Source organism: Myiozetetes cayanensis, unplaced genomic scaffold (assembly GCF_022539395.1).
Source record: "Myiozetetes cayanensis isolate MyiCay16 unplaced genomic scaffold, myiCay2020 scf17, whole genome shotgun sequence".
Taxonomy (NCBI): Eukaryota; Metazoa; Chordata; class Aves; order Passeriformes; family Tyrannidae; genus Myiozetetes; species Myiozetetes cayanensis.
The window spans coordinates 7,249,652-7,270,572 of NW_026087378.1; positions in this window are offsets into that span (position 1 = coordinate 7,249,652).

The following is a 20,921-nucleotide window of genomic DNA, read 5'->3' on the forward strand; positions in this document are numbered from 1 at the left end:
TGCTATCTTTCAAGCCTGACAGATTTTGTTTATAGTGTGATAAATTCTCTGAATTCTCTAGAGTTTTTGTAATTTATTCTGATAAACCTGAAATCAGCATCTGATCCTTTATATTTAATTTTAAAGAGCAACTCAGAAAATAAAGGTCCACTGGACAAAAATGCTGATGCATTTCACTTTGCATTGTTAATGACGTGAGATGATTTTGTTAGACTGTCCATGTACAGTAAAACCAAACTCCCAAAGACTGAGGTCTGAAAAGAAATGGACTTTGAATATTGCTATCACAATTAGGCTTATCATATTAGGGTAGGCTGATAAATAGCTAGTAGGAGAACACAGAAAAATTCAGATAATGTTTATGCTGCAGTAAAGCAACAGAAGTTTGAAAGCTATAATGGAAGTCTAAGATTAATTGTGGAGATATGATTCTGCACCACAGATTGCTGTCATGTTCAAATGAGATCATCCACTAAGAATCAAGCTAATTCACTGGCTACAAACAGCAAATAAGTCAATCAACACTAGTCAAAGAAGTTATGAAAACACTGTGTACTCAAACATATGCTGCTTCAAAATTAAATCATGTCTTCTACTGCTTAACAAACATATGACAAAAGAACATGCCCAACACCACAAGACTAATAAAACAGAAGCTTGGAAAATCAATACTTGTCTAAAATAATAGCTCTCCTCTGGAGACAAAATATCCATAAATATAGAAATAGTATAAAATACTAGTAGAAAATAATGTCATGCCTCATCCCTGGAAGTGTCCAAGGCCAGTTTGGACAGAGCTTGGAGCAACCTGGGCTAGTGGAAGGTGTTCCTGCTCAAGGCTGGGTGTTGGAATGAGATTATCTTCAAGGTCCCTTCCAAGCCAAACCATTCTGTGATTCTATGAATGCAGAGCTGCATTATAATAGCTTAGAGAAGCAGCAGAATAATGGTAATAACTATCAGCTAGTCAGTTAAAGGGTGCAATAATAAGAATTAAAAACCAAATTAAAAACCACAAACTGTGACAAAAGGAACTGAAAACTGTGCTTTCCAGATAACAGCTATTTTTATGTACCCATTTTTAAAGGTTAATTTGAAGTGTTTAATTTCTGTAGCAATATGGTAGCATGATTATCTATGCGGTGTTCTGGTTTGACTCTTAAAAGTAGGAAATACTTGGTAAGTACCAAAGTAAATTAGCCACTTTGCACTTAACCACTGTTCAGCCCACAGTTTACAGAATATTTAGACACAGTGTAATCACTTGAGAGAAACATTGCTGATGTTGTTAGCTCCAAGAAATGCAATTGAGTAGCTTAATGCTAAAAGTTATTAAATGAATACTATGCCTGCATTTTATTCCAAAGCAAAAGTTGAAGGAGTATTTAACAAGGAGACAAATACAGGGTACAAATACAGAGTACCCTGAACTGTGTAACACAAACGTGGTCTTGATTCAAACCCCATTAGTGTGAAGAAAGTCTCTTCGGGGACTGTAATGGCTTTTGAATGAGGTTTGTATTGATTTTACACTAAATGTAAAAAAAACCATTCCTCTCAGAGTCTAGGGTGAAAGAGTCTAAACCTTTTCCTTGCAAAGGGTCAGTTTAAGAAAAACTGATCACCTTTCCTATTTTATAGAGAAAACATTGACAGTAGTTTTAGGGCAAATTCAAATTAATTCCTTTAAAACTTTGGAACTCCTAAACAGCCAAAGAGGTGTTCAGCAGAGAACCCAGCTCCATGAGCAATTCTATGGGAATATTTTTGGAAAACCTGAAAGAACCTGATTCTCAAATACTTAGTTATGTAGCTGAGGTTTATTTTATCCCGCATTCTTTGATGCCCCAGTCCTATGTGAATAGGAATAATAATGTTTGGTTTGTAGATTATATTTATAAAGCATTTGAGCTTCATTTAAACAGTAGCTCTAATCCAAAGAGTTCATTAGTTCAGTTCAGATCTCCTCTTTCTCCATGTATTCACACAGATGCAGCACCATGAGAAAGAGTGCTGGAATTTCACAGGTACTTCGTTTTAATGGGCACATAAAGATAACTGTGTGTCTCAATGTGTAGTGGAAATATTTAAAACTTGAGCCTTCTGCTTGTGTTAATAGAGCTTTTATGTCTATTTTACCTTTTACAACAATGTAATAACTGAGGTTAAGTTTCACGTCTATTAAACTTTGGATAATTCACAACAATTTTTTACTCTATAGAAAAATGCTCGATGGTCAGTTCATGAACTACAATAACCTTTACCAAATATCCACTGGAAGTTATTCAAATTTTTAGGTTGAAAGAGTGACTCCATACTGTTACAATAGCCCAGGAGGACCATCTTTTAGTGGTTAGAAATCACTCTCTTCTGGCTGAATATTTATCATATATCATTATTGTGAATGCTGAAAAAATACTAGCAGGTGTAAAGCCACATTTCTTCTGTCATTGTTTTAGTGTTCTGCTTTGGGGAAGATTTTTTTCCTTCCCTGGGGAGCAGAGGATGTCTTCAAAAGCTGTAAATACTTGACAAACAATGTGGGAAAGCTGCTCTCATGTTAAAGCATCTGGGAGAAGAGTTCTGTGATTAAGATGCAGATCTGATGTGCAGTGAAATCTGTTCTTTGTCACATTTTCAGCTTGTAAGGTTCGTGCTGCTGTCAGTGAAAGCTTAATAACACTTGAAGCACGGTGACATATTTATGTGTTGGTTAGAAACGTCCTGAGAAGTTTATAAAATGACATTAAACCAAACGCAAAGAATGTGTTCTCTTGGATCAGTTATTAGAAGAATATGTACTATGTACAAATATACTCAGTTAACGTAATGTTTGAAGCTTTCCTCAGTGCCCAGATGTTTTGTGTTTTCTTCCCTTCTTAATTCAGGGCACCTGCTGTGAACACCTCTTTTTTTTTTCTTTTTACAACAGCAAAAAATGTAGACAAGGAACACATATTTGTATTACTTTCAGGGGTCAGGGTAATAGAATTTGCCATAAAATTTCCTGCCGTGTGGGTAATTAATTACATTAGTTATCTACAATCACTCTGATTTGGTTGTTGTACTTGACATCCGTAATGAGCACGTACACTGACAGCTCCGAGAATTTCCACTGAGGAATCCATCCCACAATCTGTTTAGTCCAAGGGCTGTGCTGCTGCAAGTGCCAGTCATGTCAGGGATGATGAAAACAGACCGAGATTATGCAAGACTTGACCTCTTGCTGCTCTGCTGCCACAACCTACAGCAGACATGAGGATATGTTTTGTTATCCAAAGGCTTCCCAAGAGGCTGTGCCACCTGACAGATGCCATAGTGAGACAAACTGTGTGTTTTAGCCATTTGTAAAACACAGTCCGTGGAAGTTCTTCCTGAAAAGTCAACGTTGGGGGAAGGCGACCTCCCTTTCCTTCTTGGGGTGCTTGTGTGAATCAACACACAGCAGAGTTTGATCAGACACCTCCTGACTGCCAGTTGGAGCTGCCTGGTGTAGACACACAGGAATGGGACACAGCACCCACGGAGAGAGCAGCTGGAGGTTCTGTTTCTGCCCCCTCTGAGGTCGCAGGAGGGAACCTCACACCTCTTTGCCCAGCAGGAGAGAAAATAAAACGTCTCATCCCAAAGGCTCGTAAAGGTGAAACCTCCCTCTCCCTTTGGTCACAAAGCCATGCACATCATTCTGTTTATATTTTTCCAATGATTTTTGGTTGTCATCCACGCTGGAAATTTCTATCACAATAGTTTTCTACATTCTCCAGTTCTATTCTTGCAGAAAGACCAGTTGTGTCATATAACAAGAACTCCCAGTGTGCTCACGCTTTCTGTGTTTGGAGGAAACTGTTGTAAATTAGTTTGCAATCCAGAGAGCATCAGAGCTCTCATTCTTTCCTGTGTGTCTGTGGGTGACACAGTAGCCAAAGAGATTATCCAAGACAAGCTTAAATGCATGCATGTCTTAAAATCATGTAAAAAATAGAACTAAGTACAGCACAAATTTCCCCCACACACACAGCTCTTGAGGCCACAAACAATTCTCTTCCACCCACAACATCCCCACATGAATATCATGTGTATTGGTCAAATGTCAGTGCACAGCTTCATCGATGGTGTAGAGCAACAAAACCAAACTATTAAAGACAAAAGAATTGTAAATAATATGAGGGACAGTTGGGACCCAGCTGAGATGATGCCCTGTATCATGCCAAGTCCTGCTTCAGCCATCAAAGATGTGGCTCAGCTGTTCAGTGGATTCCAGCTGGTTCTCCTTTCTTTCCTGGGAGTTAATGCTACATTTCCACTGGCATTTCATGACAAAGCTCTCCACCTTAGAACCACAGTCCTCCCAACACAGCTGGAGTACGGGAACAGTGAGAGAGAATAATGAGATTTTTTTCAGACCAGCAAATTTGAAGGAATGTCATTAGGATTTATATTCTCATGTCGCCTTTTGAAAATTATTTCAATTTAAGGTGAAATTAATTAACTATCCATCTTGAGGGGCAATACATCTCATCTCTGATACAATGAGTTTTGAGTCCTTTGAGAAACATTAACCTAAAGTAGATGCTAGGATAAAATTTGGTGAAATTAATCTTGAAGTGATCTGCCCATGGCTACAGTTTATCTGAGCAGGGAATAGAAGTCCGACTTTTTGGATTTCCATCTGTACCAGGCGTTAGATTCTCTGCCTCAAAAACAAGTGCATACTCCTTTGACATCTACCCTTCCACTGAGGGATTTTTAATTTTATTTTTAAAGTTATGGGATGTTTCCTTTCCTCAGCCTCATGTTCATTACCTGTTCATGCTCCTTCATTTCATAACATCAACTTTCTAGATTTCATTAACCTTTTTTTATGTTCTATATATCTCAGAAAATGTACACATACATATTTGTGGGTGTGTTATTGGCCTTCTTAGCACATCATTAATGTTCCTGACAGTGACAGCAGTTTGGAAACTTCATCCCAGAATACTCTACCAATGAGCATCTTCTCTGAATGTGCTCATTCCTTGCAGACTTATTGCAGACTTTTCGGAGCCCTTGTTGTTGGACTTTCTGACAATGAGCAGCTTTCACTTCAGATGTGAACAAATGCTCAAAACATATGGGTAACTTTCATTAATTTTATTGCTTATAATTAATTTCATCAAGTACATTAGTTTTTACATCATTTTCAAGCCAGGTTATCAGCACATATGTTTTAAAGTAAGTTTAGGTTTTCTGGTGGGCTCAGGCATTACATAGCCAGGTGTACAAATAGGTAAATTTCCCTTGAAGTTCAGATAAGCATGTCAGCACTGACAGAAGCAGGACAGAGAGAATAATTTGAACTTGGACCTGCAGCAGGTGAGGCAGACCAGGATCTGAATATGTGCATGAAGGCCTGGAGATGGAGAGAAACTGTGGGAAGCTCATTATTCAGATCCTACAGTTGTGTGAATCTGAAAATTAATTATAAAATTTAATTTTTTACTAACTAGGAAAATTGAAATATTTTAACATATGATGCCAGATGTTATAATAGAAAAAGGAACTGAACTGAAGCTTCTGCTGTTTCTCCAAATATGTTATTCTTTTCTTCTGAACATTTAATTAATGCATCCTTTGCAGAGACTCACTGTCCAAGATAAAGCTGTCAATATTCTCTGGAGGAGGAGGAGGAAAATGTTCTGATCGGATTTATGAACTGCATGGATCCACGGCTGGAAATTATGATGTGTAGGACAGAAGTGACTTCCTATCACTTGCTTTCTTGGAGTAAGTCCAAAAGAGATATTTGCTCAAAGCTGAAACCTCTTTCTCAGTAATTTTTTTTTTTTTACAACAAATTTGGCAACAGCAACTTCTGATCTGAACAGGTGCAAACCAAGAAAATTTTCCCAAAATAGAGTTTTTGTTGCATCCCTTCATGAATAATGAACAATGTGCATGGTAAAGGCACAGACTTTATTCTGCAATGAGTTTTGTTCTGTTTATATTATTCTTTTATGACCACTCAGGATTCATGGCAGGCTGTGGCTCTGGCAGGCACAGCAGATTCACCTTTGGTCTGTCTGCCCCTGAGCAGTTCCACCTAAAAGGAGGCAGCAGGAAAAGAAAGATAAATGATGCAGAGAAAGCTGAAGACAGACTGTGGAACAAAGGATTGACAGCACCACCCAGCCTGTTTCTAGGGAGTTCAGCATGGGCATGATACTGTCTTCTGGCTCCCAGGTAACCAAGCTAAGCGGCATTCAAAGGTCTTTTTGTTCCAAGGAAATTCTCTCTGGTGTAAAGAAGGTTTTGGTGTTTTGTTCGAAGATTCACATCAGTTGGAGATTGAGACTCCAGTTATGACAAAGTTTCTTGTGGTGGTGATGACTATATCTGTTGCCCAGCTAAACACATTGACAAGGTCTTCTTGAGACATAAAGAAGGTTCTGAAGGAAATAAATGTGTTATCCCATCAACAGCATTCCATTGTTTTACATTTGGATGTGCCTTCTCTGGAAGTTCCTCAAGTTTCAATCCTGTTGCTATAATGACTCTGCCACCTTGCAAGTGAAAATGAAAACTTCTAATCAATGTTTCTTTAAGTCCACCCTGCCTTACATAATTCCTCCATCTTCATTCTGTGATTGCTTGGAAAGAAACTGTATCTAACATATTCAGAGGTTAAAATGGCGTCCTGCTCCCTTCCACTTATTTTGCACAAATTAAAGTCTTAACCTCAGCAGAGATCAAACCAGTGAGTGACAGTTACCAGGCAGGAGCCTCTGGGAATTCAGAACAATGTGCTGCTTGACTTATACACACTTACTTCCACTATTTTATTTCTAGGGTGGTCACGAACAGAAACCAGTGCTCAGTATTGGTATTTCACACAGCATTTGCACAAGTGAATTTGACAATTCCATCTCACTGCTTTTTCCTGTATTGTTTGGATAATTACATTGTCAAAAATTACTTATCATACATTTAGCACTTAATACCCATTTATTATGAGTTCATGTAACTGCTATTTAAAGAATAATACATTCTAACTCCTTTCTACGCCATTTGATGCCACTTTGATTCTGTAATTGCTGGTTTCCTAGGATATTATGCCACAAAACCTGAAGAAATAATTGGTTGTTTCATTCCAGACAATACGTTTTGGAGTTGCACAGAGTTTTAACTGGCAGATTTGTAACAGTGCAAGGGAGACATAAAAGGAGTGAATGTTAACCATGGAATGGGATTGCACAAGGCAACTTGCATAGCTACTGCTATTGTGCAGCTACTGTTAACATTGTTCAGAGGAGAAGGATTCCTTATGCAAATGTTATAAGTTTTATGCCTTTGGGGGATGCTATCTGCAAGAGTATGTCAGTATTGCATGTCAAGCACGGGGTGGAACAAGTACCAAAGGAGATGTGAAAAATAGGTGACTAAAAACCACAGCTCTCTCAGTGCTCAGCTATAATTATTTCTTGTTTGCAGAGTACACGCCGAAATCTGCAGAAATAACTGCTGGGTTTGTGGGGGATTGTTTTTGTAAGTACGTGAAAGCAAAATGAAGGAGTATCTTGCAAGTATATTTAAAAAGCACTATTTTAGCTGAACTTTTGTCACTTGTTAACTCTGTTATCAAGTGCTGTAAAATACTAATATATGTTCTTTTTCAGCATCTTTGTAGTCTACATTTCTTTTACAAATCCAGTTATTTGATTAGAAAATGTTGCTGCTTTTATCTGGTTTTAATTTGTTTATAAGTTTATAATTATAGTTATTGTCACTTTCCATGGTAAGATCACACCATTGTTGCATACAGTTTTCACAAACTTCAACTAATTGGGCTGAAATTTGTCCCAGCTTCCAGATTTGTAAAATGGGTAAAAGACTAGATGATTCTAATGATTCTGGGCATTGTTCCTTAAAAAAAAAAAAAGTCCATGGAAGGGACTGTCACCCTTTGAGTAGCTTTACATGCTTGGCTCTTTTAGGAAAACTAGTTTTTATGTGTTCCCAGGTTTCTGCCTGACTTAGTGTCACAGAAGCACTCTCTGGTAGGGTTCTGAAATGGAGCCAACTTGTAAAGAGTTTTCTCAAGGGCCTTAGCTACTCCATTTTTATTTAAACACAGTAAGAAGAAACAATTGTGTTTATCCAACACCTGGACACCAGATTATCACACATTTTTGTACTATTCCAGCTGTGGTTTGTTTATATGGGAACTTGGCTTAATGTACAGAATGGGTTTGGGGAAATCTAATATTCTTCCACTCAAAATCATTCTTCACAAGTGTTTGAGGATGGTTTGGAAGCAAGTCTGGGTTCAGTTTACGTCTTACAAAACTTCTGGTCAGCTCAGCCTCTCTGAGTTATGCTGGTTGGGCTCACACGGTGCAACTTCCCTAAGGACAGAATACAAAATGCAAACAGCTTTGATGAGCTATTCAGCTGCAGGTCTCCTCTTGGGTGGCATCAGAGCAGCCAGGACTGCAACTCGTTCTGTCTTAAAGCTGGTAATGAAATAGGCTACTGAGACTATTCTGGAGGGCTCTGTCTCCTCACTGTAGATAAAGAGAAATATTTAGCTCACTAATTCAAGTAGAAAAGTCCATCTTGTGCACCTCTCATCACAGGTTGTGATGAGTCCCCCAGACCAGTGATGATCACCAGAGTATGCAGGCTCAAGGCATCATTAAAACTCAAAACAAAAATAGGTCAAGCCCTTAATAAAGACTGATGTGAAAAGGAGAGGGAGTGCTGGATCTGGAGCTCAGACATCTTTCCCCATGGTAGAAGTAACAAAGTGTTCATTGTTTTGGAGAAAAGCTGCATTCCCAAACTATGTAAATGTGGTTCTAGATGTGTTTCAGTGCTGATTCTTTTCTAATTGGTGTGTCCAGAGGTCTGCAGCAGGAGGTGGTGCACACATCACTCAATGTATTAACTTATTAATGAAGCCTCAGGGTGGCCTGACCAGAGACTGACTCATCATCAAATCCATTCTCTGATGACAGCTAGACAAATCAAAACAAGTCATGTAGATTATAATTCAAGTTCTAGAACAGACTATTGAACTTTACAGTCATCTAATTAAACACAGCAGGGCTACCATCATCTTAATTAAAGAAACTTTCTCATTGTATTTAACAAAAGGTAAATGACATAAGCAAATAAAACAGAGGCTCTGTAACATGAGCTGTAGTGCTCTCGTGACCTGCCAACAAAGTTTGTTGCTTTTATAGCCTACAACATGTATTTCAACAAGGATCTGTGAGAGACCAAGCATAAAACAGTGAAATCAAATTCAGCCTTCACCAGGGAACTCCAGCCCAACATTTTGCTTCCTTTCTGTTCCCCTTCTCTGGTTTGAGAGTAAGGACAACATGGCTACACCTCCCACCCTGAGGAATGTGTTGAAGTGCAGTATTAAGGCACACAGCCACACATATTGTGTACAGCAGTCACCAAGGGCTGTTCACAATTAATATCAAGCCCTTATCTCAGCTGTTTGGTGCTAGAAAGGATGTAAGTGTGGCTATCCATCCCAACAACATGCTGGGAGGTGATCCAGCTGCAGCTGAGCCAGCATTGCCAGTGTGCTTTCACAGGCAGCAGTGTCACCCTGCAGTGGATCTGCTGCTTCTCAGCATCTGCAACTTGACTGCAGCTGTTTCAGCTGCCACGTTAACCTTACGCTCTCTGAATGGGTCTCTGCACTGCAGATAAAAACCATAATCTGCAGTCAGAAACTTGCAGCAAAAAAGGTAAATGTTCTGCATGGGGCACAGAATGTGGGACTGTATTTTTGGAAGTGGTAGAGTAAATTCAAGGCCAGTGGTAGATGGATTGCTGCAAAAGAAAACATTTCTTTATGATCAACTTGCTGGGTATTAAACACAAGGGTACCAGCAAGAAAAGCATCTAAGAGCACTAAAAATGCTAACTACTTCCCAGAATTTGGGTTAGATACTTCTGACCCATTTCCAAGTGACTGGTTTGTGGGTTATTTTGATATCAATATTAAACTAATACTAATGAAAACAAAGTTAAAAGCTGTGTCTGCACTTCAAGTGTGTAAAATGCACCTGGATGGTGTGCATGTGATCTGAGGTGTAAAAGCTCATGCTTGACCCAGCATCTGATGGTAATGCTCTGGAAGGCAGCCTGCTATATATAACTCAGCCAAAATATAACCAAATTCACCCTCTTACAGCCTGCATTCAGCAGTTTGCCTTTGTAAAATGCTGGTGGAAAAGTTGTCTTTATCAGTTGTCTGAGGCTTCAGATTGCAGGTGACTTGGCTCATTAGCAGACATGGTTTCTATAAGCAGCATTTCCAGTTTTCTAAAAGATGTGACAGATTGCTAATGGTTTTCAAGTTCACTTGTGTTTACCTTCTTTGACGTACATGCACAAAGAAGGTGCTTCTAAAAAACAAATAAGAATTAAAGGAGTTAGAGAGATATATGCAGCTTGAAGCAAAGCTGGGTTGATGCTTACTGCAAAAATCTCAGCTAAGCCTGAAGAATTCTCCAGGTTCAGTCTAATAAAACATCTGAAACGTTTCCCTTTCAAGAAGTGCTGCCTTAAATGCAAAGAGGTACCCTGTGAATTGAAAAACCAAGTTCCTGGCTAATTCCTTAAACCAAGTGCATTAATCATAAATGTGAGACAGAATGAGAGAATAAGCCTGCTGAACCAGAAGGCAAAGTGTAATATGAAATTTTAGTCTACAGAGTCAGGATTTAGTTTTGTTTAATAAAGTAATAATGATGAACTTGTGCTAGTTTCTTGGCTATTTGGGGCAGGAGAGCATCTATATTCCATCCTTTCAGAGTTTGATTTTTTCATCAACTTTTGCTCCCATTTGAGTGAAATTAGAACTGAGTCAGAAACATCTCAAGTTTTATATCCCTGTCACATTTAGGGTCTCAGAGCAGACAGTTCTGGCTGCCTAATCTCTTGTACAAATGTATGTGAATCTCCAGGTGCTTGTGCACAGCTGCTCAGGAGGTGCCAGGCTGAGTTGTATTCAGTCACTTCTGAAACTACAAACTCAGTCAGCTGAGAATCCTCATCTAACCTTGGGCATACAGCTCTTGATCTTCAGTTTTTCCATGACTTGTCCAAGGCAAGAGATGCTGCTCTTCCAAGCTGTACAAGACCCATGTCAGAAACCAGAGTTGAGAAAAATCACATTCCTGTAGGTGCCACTGGCATGAATTTTGAGGTTCAAACATTTCCATAAAAGCTCTGTCTGTATTTGGGGAAACATTTCAGAACCATGCCCAGAATCTTAGCTCTGCTATAGAATAGGGGTAACGACCCACAGCAATTCTGCTTTGTGTGAGTTGTGAGTGACTGTGGGAGTGCACCAGGCTGCCACCCACCAACATTATGGGAGAAGGCTCCAGCACTGAATAGTCCTTTGCCTCTACTCCCCAACTGCTGCCAGCAGATACCATGGTTGCAGAACAACTAAATGGGCACAGAGCATGTTAAAGCCCTGTTAAAGCCCTTATTTAAAAGAATCTTGTTAATGGGAATTCAGCACTTTCATTGTATTGTAATGTCACTCTACTTCTCTTGAGTACCTATTATTAATGACATGTAATCATTAACTGTATAAGTAATAGTTTTCTTAATAATAGAGGAAAGGGAGGTATTCAAAATGTGTTCAGTTTGGCCAGGTGAAATTCCCACCCTAATTTTTTTCCTTTTCCAAGACAGCCAGTAATATTGTAAAGTCTCACAGGACTTTATTCCCATCACCAGAATGATGTTGGTGAATGTGTCACATACAGAGGACTCCACTAGTGTGATCACTCCAATTGTGATCTTGTCATAAATCTGCTCATGTACCTGCTGCATTTATACTGACTTTGTGCATCCTGATGTCCTATTTTCTTTTTTTTTTTTTTTTTTTTTTCCTGGAAGATAGAGACCAAGATATGTTGGGGAGGATCGGGAACTTTTACGGCTGTATTTTGTTGTCAAAGTTCTCCCTAGATCATCAGCTGTCCTTAAAACAAAATGTATGGCAGATACTCTGTCTGGGTTTCAGTACATCTCCCTTCTTCCACGCTACAGCAGGTCAGTCCAGAGTTTTCCTCTGTTTTTCTACAGAGGTTTTCATGATTAAACCATTAGTTTGCAACTGAAAGTTTCTATCCACCTTGTACGAATTTTCACTCCATGACCACCCACTGGTAGCTATTGTGGCATTGTTGCTGAAAACTAGCTGTGAACAGAAGTTTAGGAATGCAGTTACTTATGAAGACTGAACACTGATTCTCTTTTCAATAGAAAAAAGCAATCTTATTTTGAGAAAAAATAAATCTGAAAAGTATCAACTGTCGATCAAAGAACACATACAGAGACACTGGGAACTGGGTCTGTAAAAGTGAATTATTTGGGTAGTAAAAATCAGCAGATTATCAACAATCCCATTTTCAGAGCTAGTGGGAACTTCAAAATATGTTCTGCAGGTGTGAAGTCACTGTTGTGGATTTGAAAGGAAAGGTGGAAAGGACAAAAAAGAGGGACTCCTTTTCTTCATTGCTGTCTAGCAGCAAAGCACATTTGTTATTCAATAAATCTTTTATTTGACCTCTTTAATCAAGGATGGAGCTGCCAGTGGAGTTCAATACCTGGGAATGCATTGTTTTACGCCTGGGGAAGGTATTTCACTCAATGGGATGCAATTGGGACCCTTATTTTTGTCACCTTTCAAATGTTCCTCCTATTCCCTCCAAGGAGATAAACCCAGGATGGTGCATAGGAGAAAACTACAACATTTGAGCCCAGAACACGGTTTGCTTGAGTTTGTCCTCATGGCAAAGCCTCTGGCTGTTTCACAAGTAAGGAGCTGATGCCACCAGTTGCCTCCTGAATGCCAAGTGTAATTTGTTGAGTTTGTATGTGATCAGACTACACTGTCTTCTCCAGCCTGGGAAAAGTTCTTCCCTCCCTCAATACCCACATCTCAGAGGAAACTGGGAGATGAAAACATCTTTCAACAGAAACAGATGTTTGAGGTTTGATACCTAGCAAATGTGAGTGTGGTTTTCTACATTTTACTCCCTCCTTATACACACATTGTATCTGCATTGCAGCAAGTAATTAGATAACGCATTGGACTGATGTTTGTACCTTAATTGCAGGTTGTTTCCCAGTTTTTTCTTTCAAAAGATAAAAATAAAAGCTTGCTCTTTTCAACCTTCTCATCCTGGGGCAAAAGAGCTAATTAGTAAACCCCAACCTCTTACTGCTGTGACTCAGTGATATTAATTATGAGAAATAAGGAAGGCCTGAGCATTTCCAGGGTAGAACCCAGGGAGAAAAGGAGAGTTCTAGAAATCAAAGGGCTGTTGTGCAGCCATTATTTAAAGAAGGAAAACTGCAGCTGAAAGGACCAGCAGGGCTCTGCTGCCCTGGAGCACAATAAACCAGGAGGCAAATATTAATCTGGAACACATTAAGAACTGAGGAAGGAGTCTTTGCTTTCTCTGCTCATTCAACTATTGATTTAATTCTTGACTTTGAATGCAGAGTCTAAAACAAGCCTACAGCAGAGTCTGCCCTCGTTTTTCTTGGTTTAACGGTAAGGAGTTTATTTTGGCTGGGGGAGTGTGTCTGCCTGGGCAAATCTTTCTTCTGAAAATGAAAACGTGGAACTGGTGTTGAGCGAAACAGAGGAAAAGCAAGCTACTCATCTCCTTGGTGGCTGGGATTTGCTCTGACCCCCTCCTCAGGTGCTGCGTGCTGGGATATGTGGGAGCGAGGAGGGAAGGTCCTTAAGCACAGCTTTTCCTGGGTTCCCACTTCTGCTCACAGCTGCTCAAGGGGCACTGCCAAATTTCATCTGCCTTTCTAGGCAGAAAAAAACCCCCTCAAAGTGCCAAGGAATAACAAACTGTTCACTTCCAGTGCCTGATACCTTGTTTTGGGCAGCCTGGTCCAAGTATTGCTGAGGCCTTTGGGACAGTAATGTCCTTGTATTCCCACCTTACTTAGTGGTGATCAGTCAGAGGCTGGACTTGATGATCTTAGAGTACTTTTCCAATGTAAACGATTCTGTGAATGCTACTTTTTATTACCATTGCCCTGTAAAGGTGCAACTTGAAGCCAAAAATGTGGAGGCTTTAAATCCTAGATTTTGAGCCTTAGAGGTGAACAGGCAGTTCTTCAAACTCTTGCAAAGAAAAACACAGTGTCATCTGGTTTTGTAACCATGGAAAGTAAATTAGTTTTTAAAGGCTCTAAAACCTGTCTATGGAACTCAAGAGCAATGCATAAAACTGCTATCTAACCTTAATCCCCACTACAGCTCTTTCTGGAGAAGCAGAGTCAGGAGACATTATTATGTTTATAAGAGAATTTAAGTGCTGTGTAGCAGGTTCTTGTACCTCTTGGTGCAGAGTTAGCCCAGCTGAGTATCCAAGCTGGCATTTTCACACCACAGACTTAATTTGTCAGGTTGAAAAATAACTCAGCTTGCCTTCTCTCAAGACCTGCCAAGTTTCTAATACTGAGTTTTATTCAGCAGTGAAATAAATTTTCATGAGAAGTGGTGGGACTGGCTTAAAAGCAGAAACTTTAGTCTTCTGTCACTATAAATTCACTTGTCCAGCTATGGTGTGTGCAGGTGTGGCACAGCTCTCTCCTTGATGCCTTTCTTTCTTAGATATCCTCTGATCACTCAGCATCACTTTTTGCTTGTGATGACTCATTTGGGAGGTATTTTTGTTCCTTGGCATTTGCATTTTCTGTCACTGGTTCCTTTACGTGTTCTGATCTTTTCTGCTCAGCAAACATGTCCAATCCTATTCACTCCACAATGAGTAAAGATACAGTTTATGAAATATCTGCACAGTAGCTGCCATTAGAAGGCATGTTGCAAGCCAGGGATTCAACCCTGTTTAAATCCAAAATAAGACAGATATCTAAAAGAACTCAGCCTCACCGTGCAGGCTTGGAAAGCTTATTTGAAGTAGAGAGTCAGCCTTGTACTGAAGTTTCTATGAATGTTTACCATAGAATCATTAAGGTTGGAATAGACCTCCAAGATCATTGAGTCCAACCTTTGAAGCTTTATATAAAGCTGTGGGGTGCAGGGGATTTGCCTTGTGTTCCACTCTCTTTGCATTTGTGTGACACCAGGTTTATAGCAATGCTAAATTTGGTTGTACATACATTGCCTCCCCTATTAAGGCAAGAAAGCTTTCTCACACCAAATATTCATATCACTGGCAAATTGGCATCCTAGAGCAAAGGTGCCTCTTTGGTGTGCATCAGCACATCCTGTTAGCAATGTAGGTTTGGCTCAGCTTGAGGAAATTCCCAAGTGCTCACAGGGAGTCCCTGCTCTGCCTTTTGCAGGAGAATGGGAGGGAAGATAAAACCAAATGGCATTCCTAAATTGTCTGTGCACACAGAAAGATGTACATGGATTAAGAGAATGTTTCCCAAGCAGAAGTGTCCACTTGAGCAGGGACTATGTGACAATTTTCTCTAAATGGGTGGACAACAGCCCCAATTGATAATTTCAACATTTATTGCTAAAGAGCAATATCTTTCCAGAGGTTTGTGGTGCAGCTTAGTGCAAATTGCTTCAATAGCCTTCTGGAGTTACCCTTGATTTATCCTGATATTACAAAGAGATGAGTCTGGCTATGTCAGTGACAGAAGAAAATACTGGATTTCAGCTACTTCTGACTCCAAAACAGTGCTTAAAATTGGATTTCAATTCCAACAATGGAAATATGGGTTCAATCAATTAAAAAGAGAGCAATTTTGATGTTGGCACTGCTTCTTTTCTGAAAACAGTTTGGCAATGAATAGGTTTTATCTGTCTATTATATGAACCGTCTAAAGTTCCTGAATTTTCAAGGTTTGCTTTGATGTCATCGAAGATGGTTCATCATGAGGTTGGTTTTTGTTGTTTTTTCCCCCTGTCTTTCTCCTCTTTTCTCCTCTGTCAGATATTTTCTTTCCAGTCCTTGATGGATCTTGGAAATATAGAGGACATACTACAGAAATGCAAATAATTGGGCATGTGTCAAGGTTGGTAAAATATAGTGAAGAAAAGCCAGATATTTTCTGTGTCTCTGGGAATATTATTTGCATTTTGTTCTTTGCAAGGAAGGCAATCTTTTTTTATGTGGCACTCCTATATAAACCTGGCATAGGAGAATCAACTTCTCAATTTCTTAGCTATTTTTCTAACTAATTTAATTTCTGTTATTCAGCTAGTCCAGTGAGATTTCTTTCTAAACAATATTGATGTCTGAAAAAGCATTCGTTTCATTACTTGTTATAATGGAATTACACATTGCCTTTTGTGCATTTAAAGTCAAGCTGTAAATTAGGCAGAAATAACACTTGACATCTTCAGAGGTGACTCAATTCTGCTAAAGCTTTTGGATCTTTAAAATGCATTCCTGTATCCATTGGCCCTAACACCTCACTGTAATTTAGGAAAAAAATATTATCATAAATCTCTGGTACAGGCTTCTACTTCTGCAAAATGACTCTCATTATTTTCAAGAAGTAATTCCATACTCTGGCTATAGGGTTCATCTTCATTCGATTCCTCCTAAATGGATTTTATATCTGCACTGCAGATACCACAGGAGTGACCATTAGTTTGAAGACAGAGTGTAGACTAGCCAGTCCTCTTAATCTTTCAAGCTTTTTCAGAGAAGTTCCTTTTGGCCTTTGATCTTCCATTTACAGTCTCAGCCATAAATATGTCTGTCCAGGATCCCTACAGATTTCAGCAAGCTTTGGAGAGAGCCTCCTGTTTCTGAGAAGAGGTGAGCATTGCATTTCACCAAGCACTATTTAACAATCTTTCCTTGCTGCCTCTGCTGTGGTAAAAAACACTTTCTCCTTGTGTTGTGAGAAGGTGAATATGTTCCCTTTGGTAGTAGAGATCCATTAAAATAGATCAATATATTAATGTAGGAAACATTTCCAAGAGCATGTATTGACAGGACAAGGGAGAGTGAGTTCAAATTGAAAGCAAGTAGGTTTAGATTAGATATTAGGAAAAAATTCTTTACTGGGAGGGTGGTGAGGCCCTGGCACAGGTTACCCAGAGAAACTGTGGCTGCCCCATCCTTGGAAGTGTCCAAGGCCAGGTTGGACAGGGATTGGAGCAACCTGGGATAGAGGAATGCGTCCCTACCCAAGACAGTGGAGTTGGAAGGAAATGATCTTCAAGGTCCCCTTCCTATCAAACCATTCCATGATTTATGACCCCTCATACTTAAGAACTGTTTTACCTTAATGACCAGGCACGGCGTTAGATCATGACACAAGTCTGTCACTATTGCATTGTATAAACCTGTTATGTATGGGAGTTGTGCATCCATTTCTCCTTCCTAATGTCTATCAGGAGTTAATTTATCAGTATTTCATGTGCAATTGAATTTAGAACTCGTAGCAGAAGAAAGGAGTTCAGATTGTGCTCTTCAACAGGCTTAATTCATGTGCACAACACTTTTCTTTTTTTCAGATGTGTACCTTGATAATTTGTTTGTTGATCGGAGGGAATTTTTTAAGGAGAGAGTTTTCAACATGTAACCAGAGAATGACTCTTTTTCTCCCTTTTAAGATACTTAGCAGGTTTTGGCTGTGATTAAAATGCTGCATTGGAAGTGTGTTGTTATGAAGAGGAAGAGACACATTTAATGCATATTTAAAGTATGCAGTTAAATGAAAAGAGGTGGCATATCTCAGTGCATTTACTCATTGACCTGGGTGATAAAAGGCTATTTAAAGTGTGCATGCCAGTAAAAATGGTGCAAACCCAATGTTTTTCTCTCAGACTCTGCACACAGGGAAGGCACATCAACACTCTTCTTCACATCATTCCCTCACAGCGTACTGACAGCTCGTCTGAGATGGTGAAATTGAGGACCCTTCAAACTATTGAGACAACCGTGGTTCTGAGGGCAGGATTGTATAAAGACTGAGTCTGTTCTGATGCCAGGGAGGAACAGCAGTAACTACAGAGAAAGCAGTGCAATCTTGCCAGGCTTTTGGCAGCAGTGTGTGATTGCCAACAAAATTTTGTCTCAATAGCTTCGAAAGTAATTATTTCATGCTCTGTCCTGGACTGCAATCTGGATGAGTTGACCTCATCCACAGTTACAGCAGTGAGCTTTCTGTAACTTCCCATCCAAATAATGTAACAGAATATTATTTACTCCAACCTAAATAAAATGAAACAATTAATTTCCGTAATAAATGAGGATTCAAGATATTGGGAATGCCAGAATACTTCAAATCACAACGTCCAAGGAAAATGAAGCTCCTAATTTTCAGCAAGAAGAAGGACACAGATTGTTTGGTGCAACTAATTACAATTTATTAATTTTCTTAATATTTTTGCATAGTTATTTTTTAATAATGAGGAGTGGATTGGGCTGTCTTCATTTTTCTTTAAAAGAAAAAGATAAGAACTTTCATTCCTTATGTCTCTGTACAAATTTCAGCTGTGGCAGTGAAGGTATTATACTTCTTATAAAATAACCACACTTTTTTTAGAAAATAACAATTACTTTATCTTCAGAATTGAATCCATTAGTCCATTTCCTTTTACTTCCTCTGTTTAAGACTCTGTGCTGTTCTATTTCTAAATATTTTTCAGAGGTTAATATGTTGTGAAAAGTTTTGGTGACATACTTAGGTGGAAAATCCTCCCTGCTGCACTAGAAAAGCCAAAAAGAAAAACAAAGAGTATGAAAAGAAGCTCTAAGAACCTCTCCAGCTGTTTGAGAGTGGCAGAGCCTTGACAAACAGAGCAGGTAGAATTTCTTAATTCGGCAAAGGATTGGAAGATTATCATGTAGCCAATAAGGGAGCCCCTTTTACACCTTAAAGTGACAAAAATTAAATAGCTTATACTCCTTTGTATTTGAAAGAAGAGGAAAAAAGTCCCTTTAGAGCCACCCCATAGCTATAGGTTTTGCCACTATAATCTGATAATTGTCCATTGTTTTTTCTCAGCTTTTCTGATTAGACACAGAGCTTTGAGAGGAATTTAAGCAACATAATTTGCAAAATCTGTCGTGGGTGGTCTTTAAAATAATAATAGAAATAAGGGAGAGTTTTATTCCAGCATTTTGCAATATCATAAAGAACTCACCATTTTCAGCCATGCACAATGCACTGCAGTGTGAATCCCGATTTAGAAGGGAGCTATTGTGCAGTTCCTCACATTTTTTTTTTTTAAACATCCTCAGTGATATTGTGTTCTCCCACAACAGATAAAAGTCTGACTGTGATTTATTATTGACCTGTACACCCCCAGCTGAAAAAGGCAATGGGTAGCTTCGGGAGGCATCAAGGAAAAGCTGGAAGTGGACAGATGTGGAAGCTTTGCAACATTCACCGATGGTCCTCTCCTTAGAGCACACAACAGTTTCACAGGGAGACTTGCCCAGCTTTTTTCATCCAGAAATTGGTACACCTCATAGAGAGGTCACAGTGGCAAATCTCAGTGCGAGTATTAAGTGAAATCATCTAGCTCTTAGTAGGGGTATGTGACTCAGGAATGGGATTGAAAGACTTCTTGCAAATTAGAGAAAAATAACAGGAATAGAAATTTGTCTTTTGGTAACTGTGCCATTGCAAGATTATTTAAATTTAATGTAAGAATGTTAATTAATAATATAAATAAGCATTGATTAATATTTGAAAACCTGTACTTGACATGCAATTAACACAAATTACATGAGCAATTATATGGGGAGTCAAATTATGTAGCAATTTTAAAGCTATTTATCCTCATGTTAGACTTCTCTCTGAATAATTAAGACAAATTATGGTAGACTGTTTCATTTATATTCACTTAATATTTGCTTGCTCATATAGTAACAATTATGGGTATCTCCAGTCCTAAATGAGTCAAGGATAATGCTAAGATAGCATTCCATACCTCTAGATTTTGGGAACTCAGTACAGCCTGTGTGCAATGCTGACAGCCCTGAGTTCTGGAATGAGATTTCACTTACCCTGTGAGTTAGTGGCTCTTTGCTTTTATTATGACACATATATTTTTACTGCTTCTTCTGTCATTTCTGTTATTCTTTCTTGCTCAGGCTTTGATCTTTGCTCAGGCTTTCAATCCTGGTTTGCACATCACCTCCTGTGTTTACTGAGAGCTGAAGTCAGCAGGATGCTCTTGTGTCTGGGGCCTCACCTCCAGCTCAAGTGCCCTAAATCAGAGTCAGAGCATGTGAAATCAAGTGTGAGCAGATACCTTTGCCAACCCCTGCCTGAAGCATCCGTAACCTTTCACTCTGTCTCTACACAGCCTGTACTTGCACATACGTGTGTGGTGGGGCAGCAGCCCCTTTTGGAATCAGGACCTTCTGGGTCTGGAGACACTTTAACCAGCTCAGTACAGTGCCACAGACCATGGTTCAGCGAGCCCTGAGCGGGGCCCAACTGGCTCAGTCTTGTACATTGAACAGACACTTCAGTGTCGCAGATTCCTTGAAAAGCTTTATGTCCCCACAGCATCGTGTTTGGGCAAGAGCTGCACTCTATACAAGCACCTGCCAGAGACAGGTCTGCTGTGGCTGGGAGTTAGGAGACCTTGTGGCTCCAGTTCAGGATGGCTTTTATGGGTGGTTGCTCCATCTGTGCTCAAGAATGCAGTTGCTTAAGTACTTTCTAGAAAAGGAGATTTGCTGGAGGGACCTTTGGGAATATTTGATCTTTAATATTAAAGGTAGAAAGGGAAAAACAGCTAAAGCAGAGCTGGTTGATTATAGACTTTTTTCTTTGCAGTCTCTGAAAGTCTTTTGTTACTCAGTGATTCGCACTGAACTTCTAACACATGTAAGGCTTCAGGCAAACATAATTAAAGGAATTATCTCATATCACAAAAGGTTCAAGTTCCCACTGAAATTTCAAGTCAATTT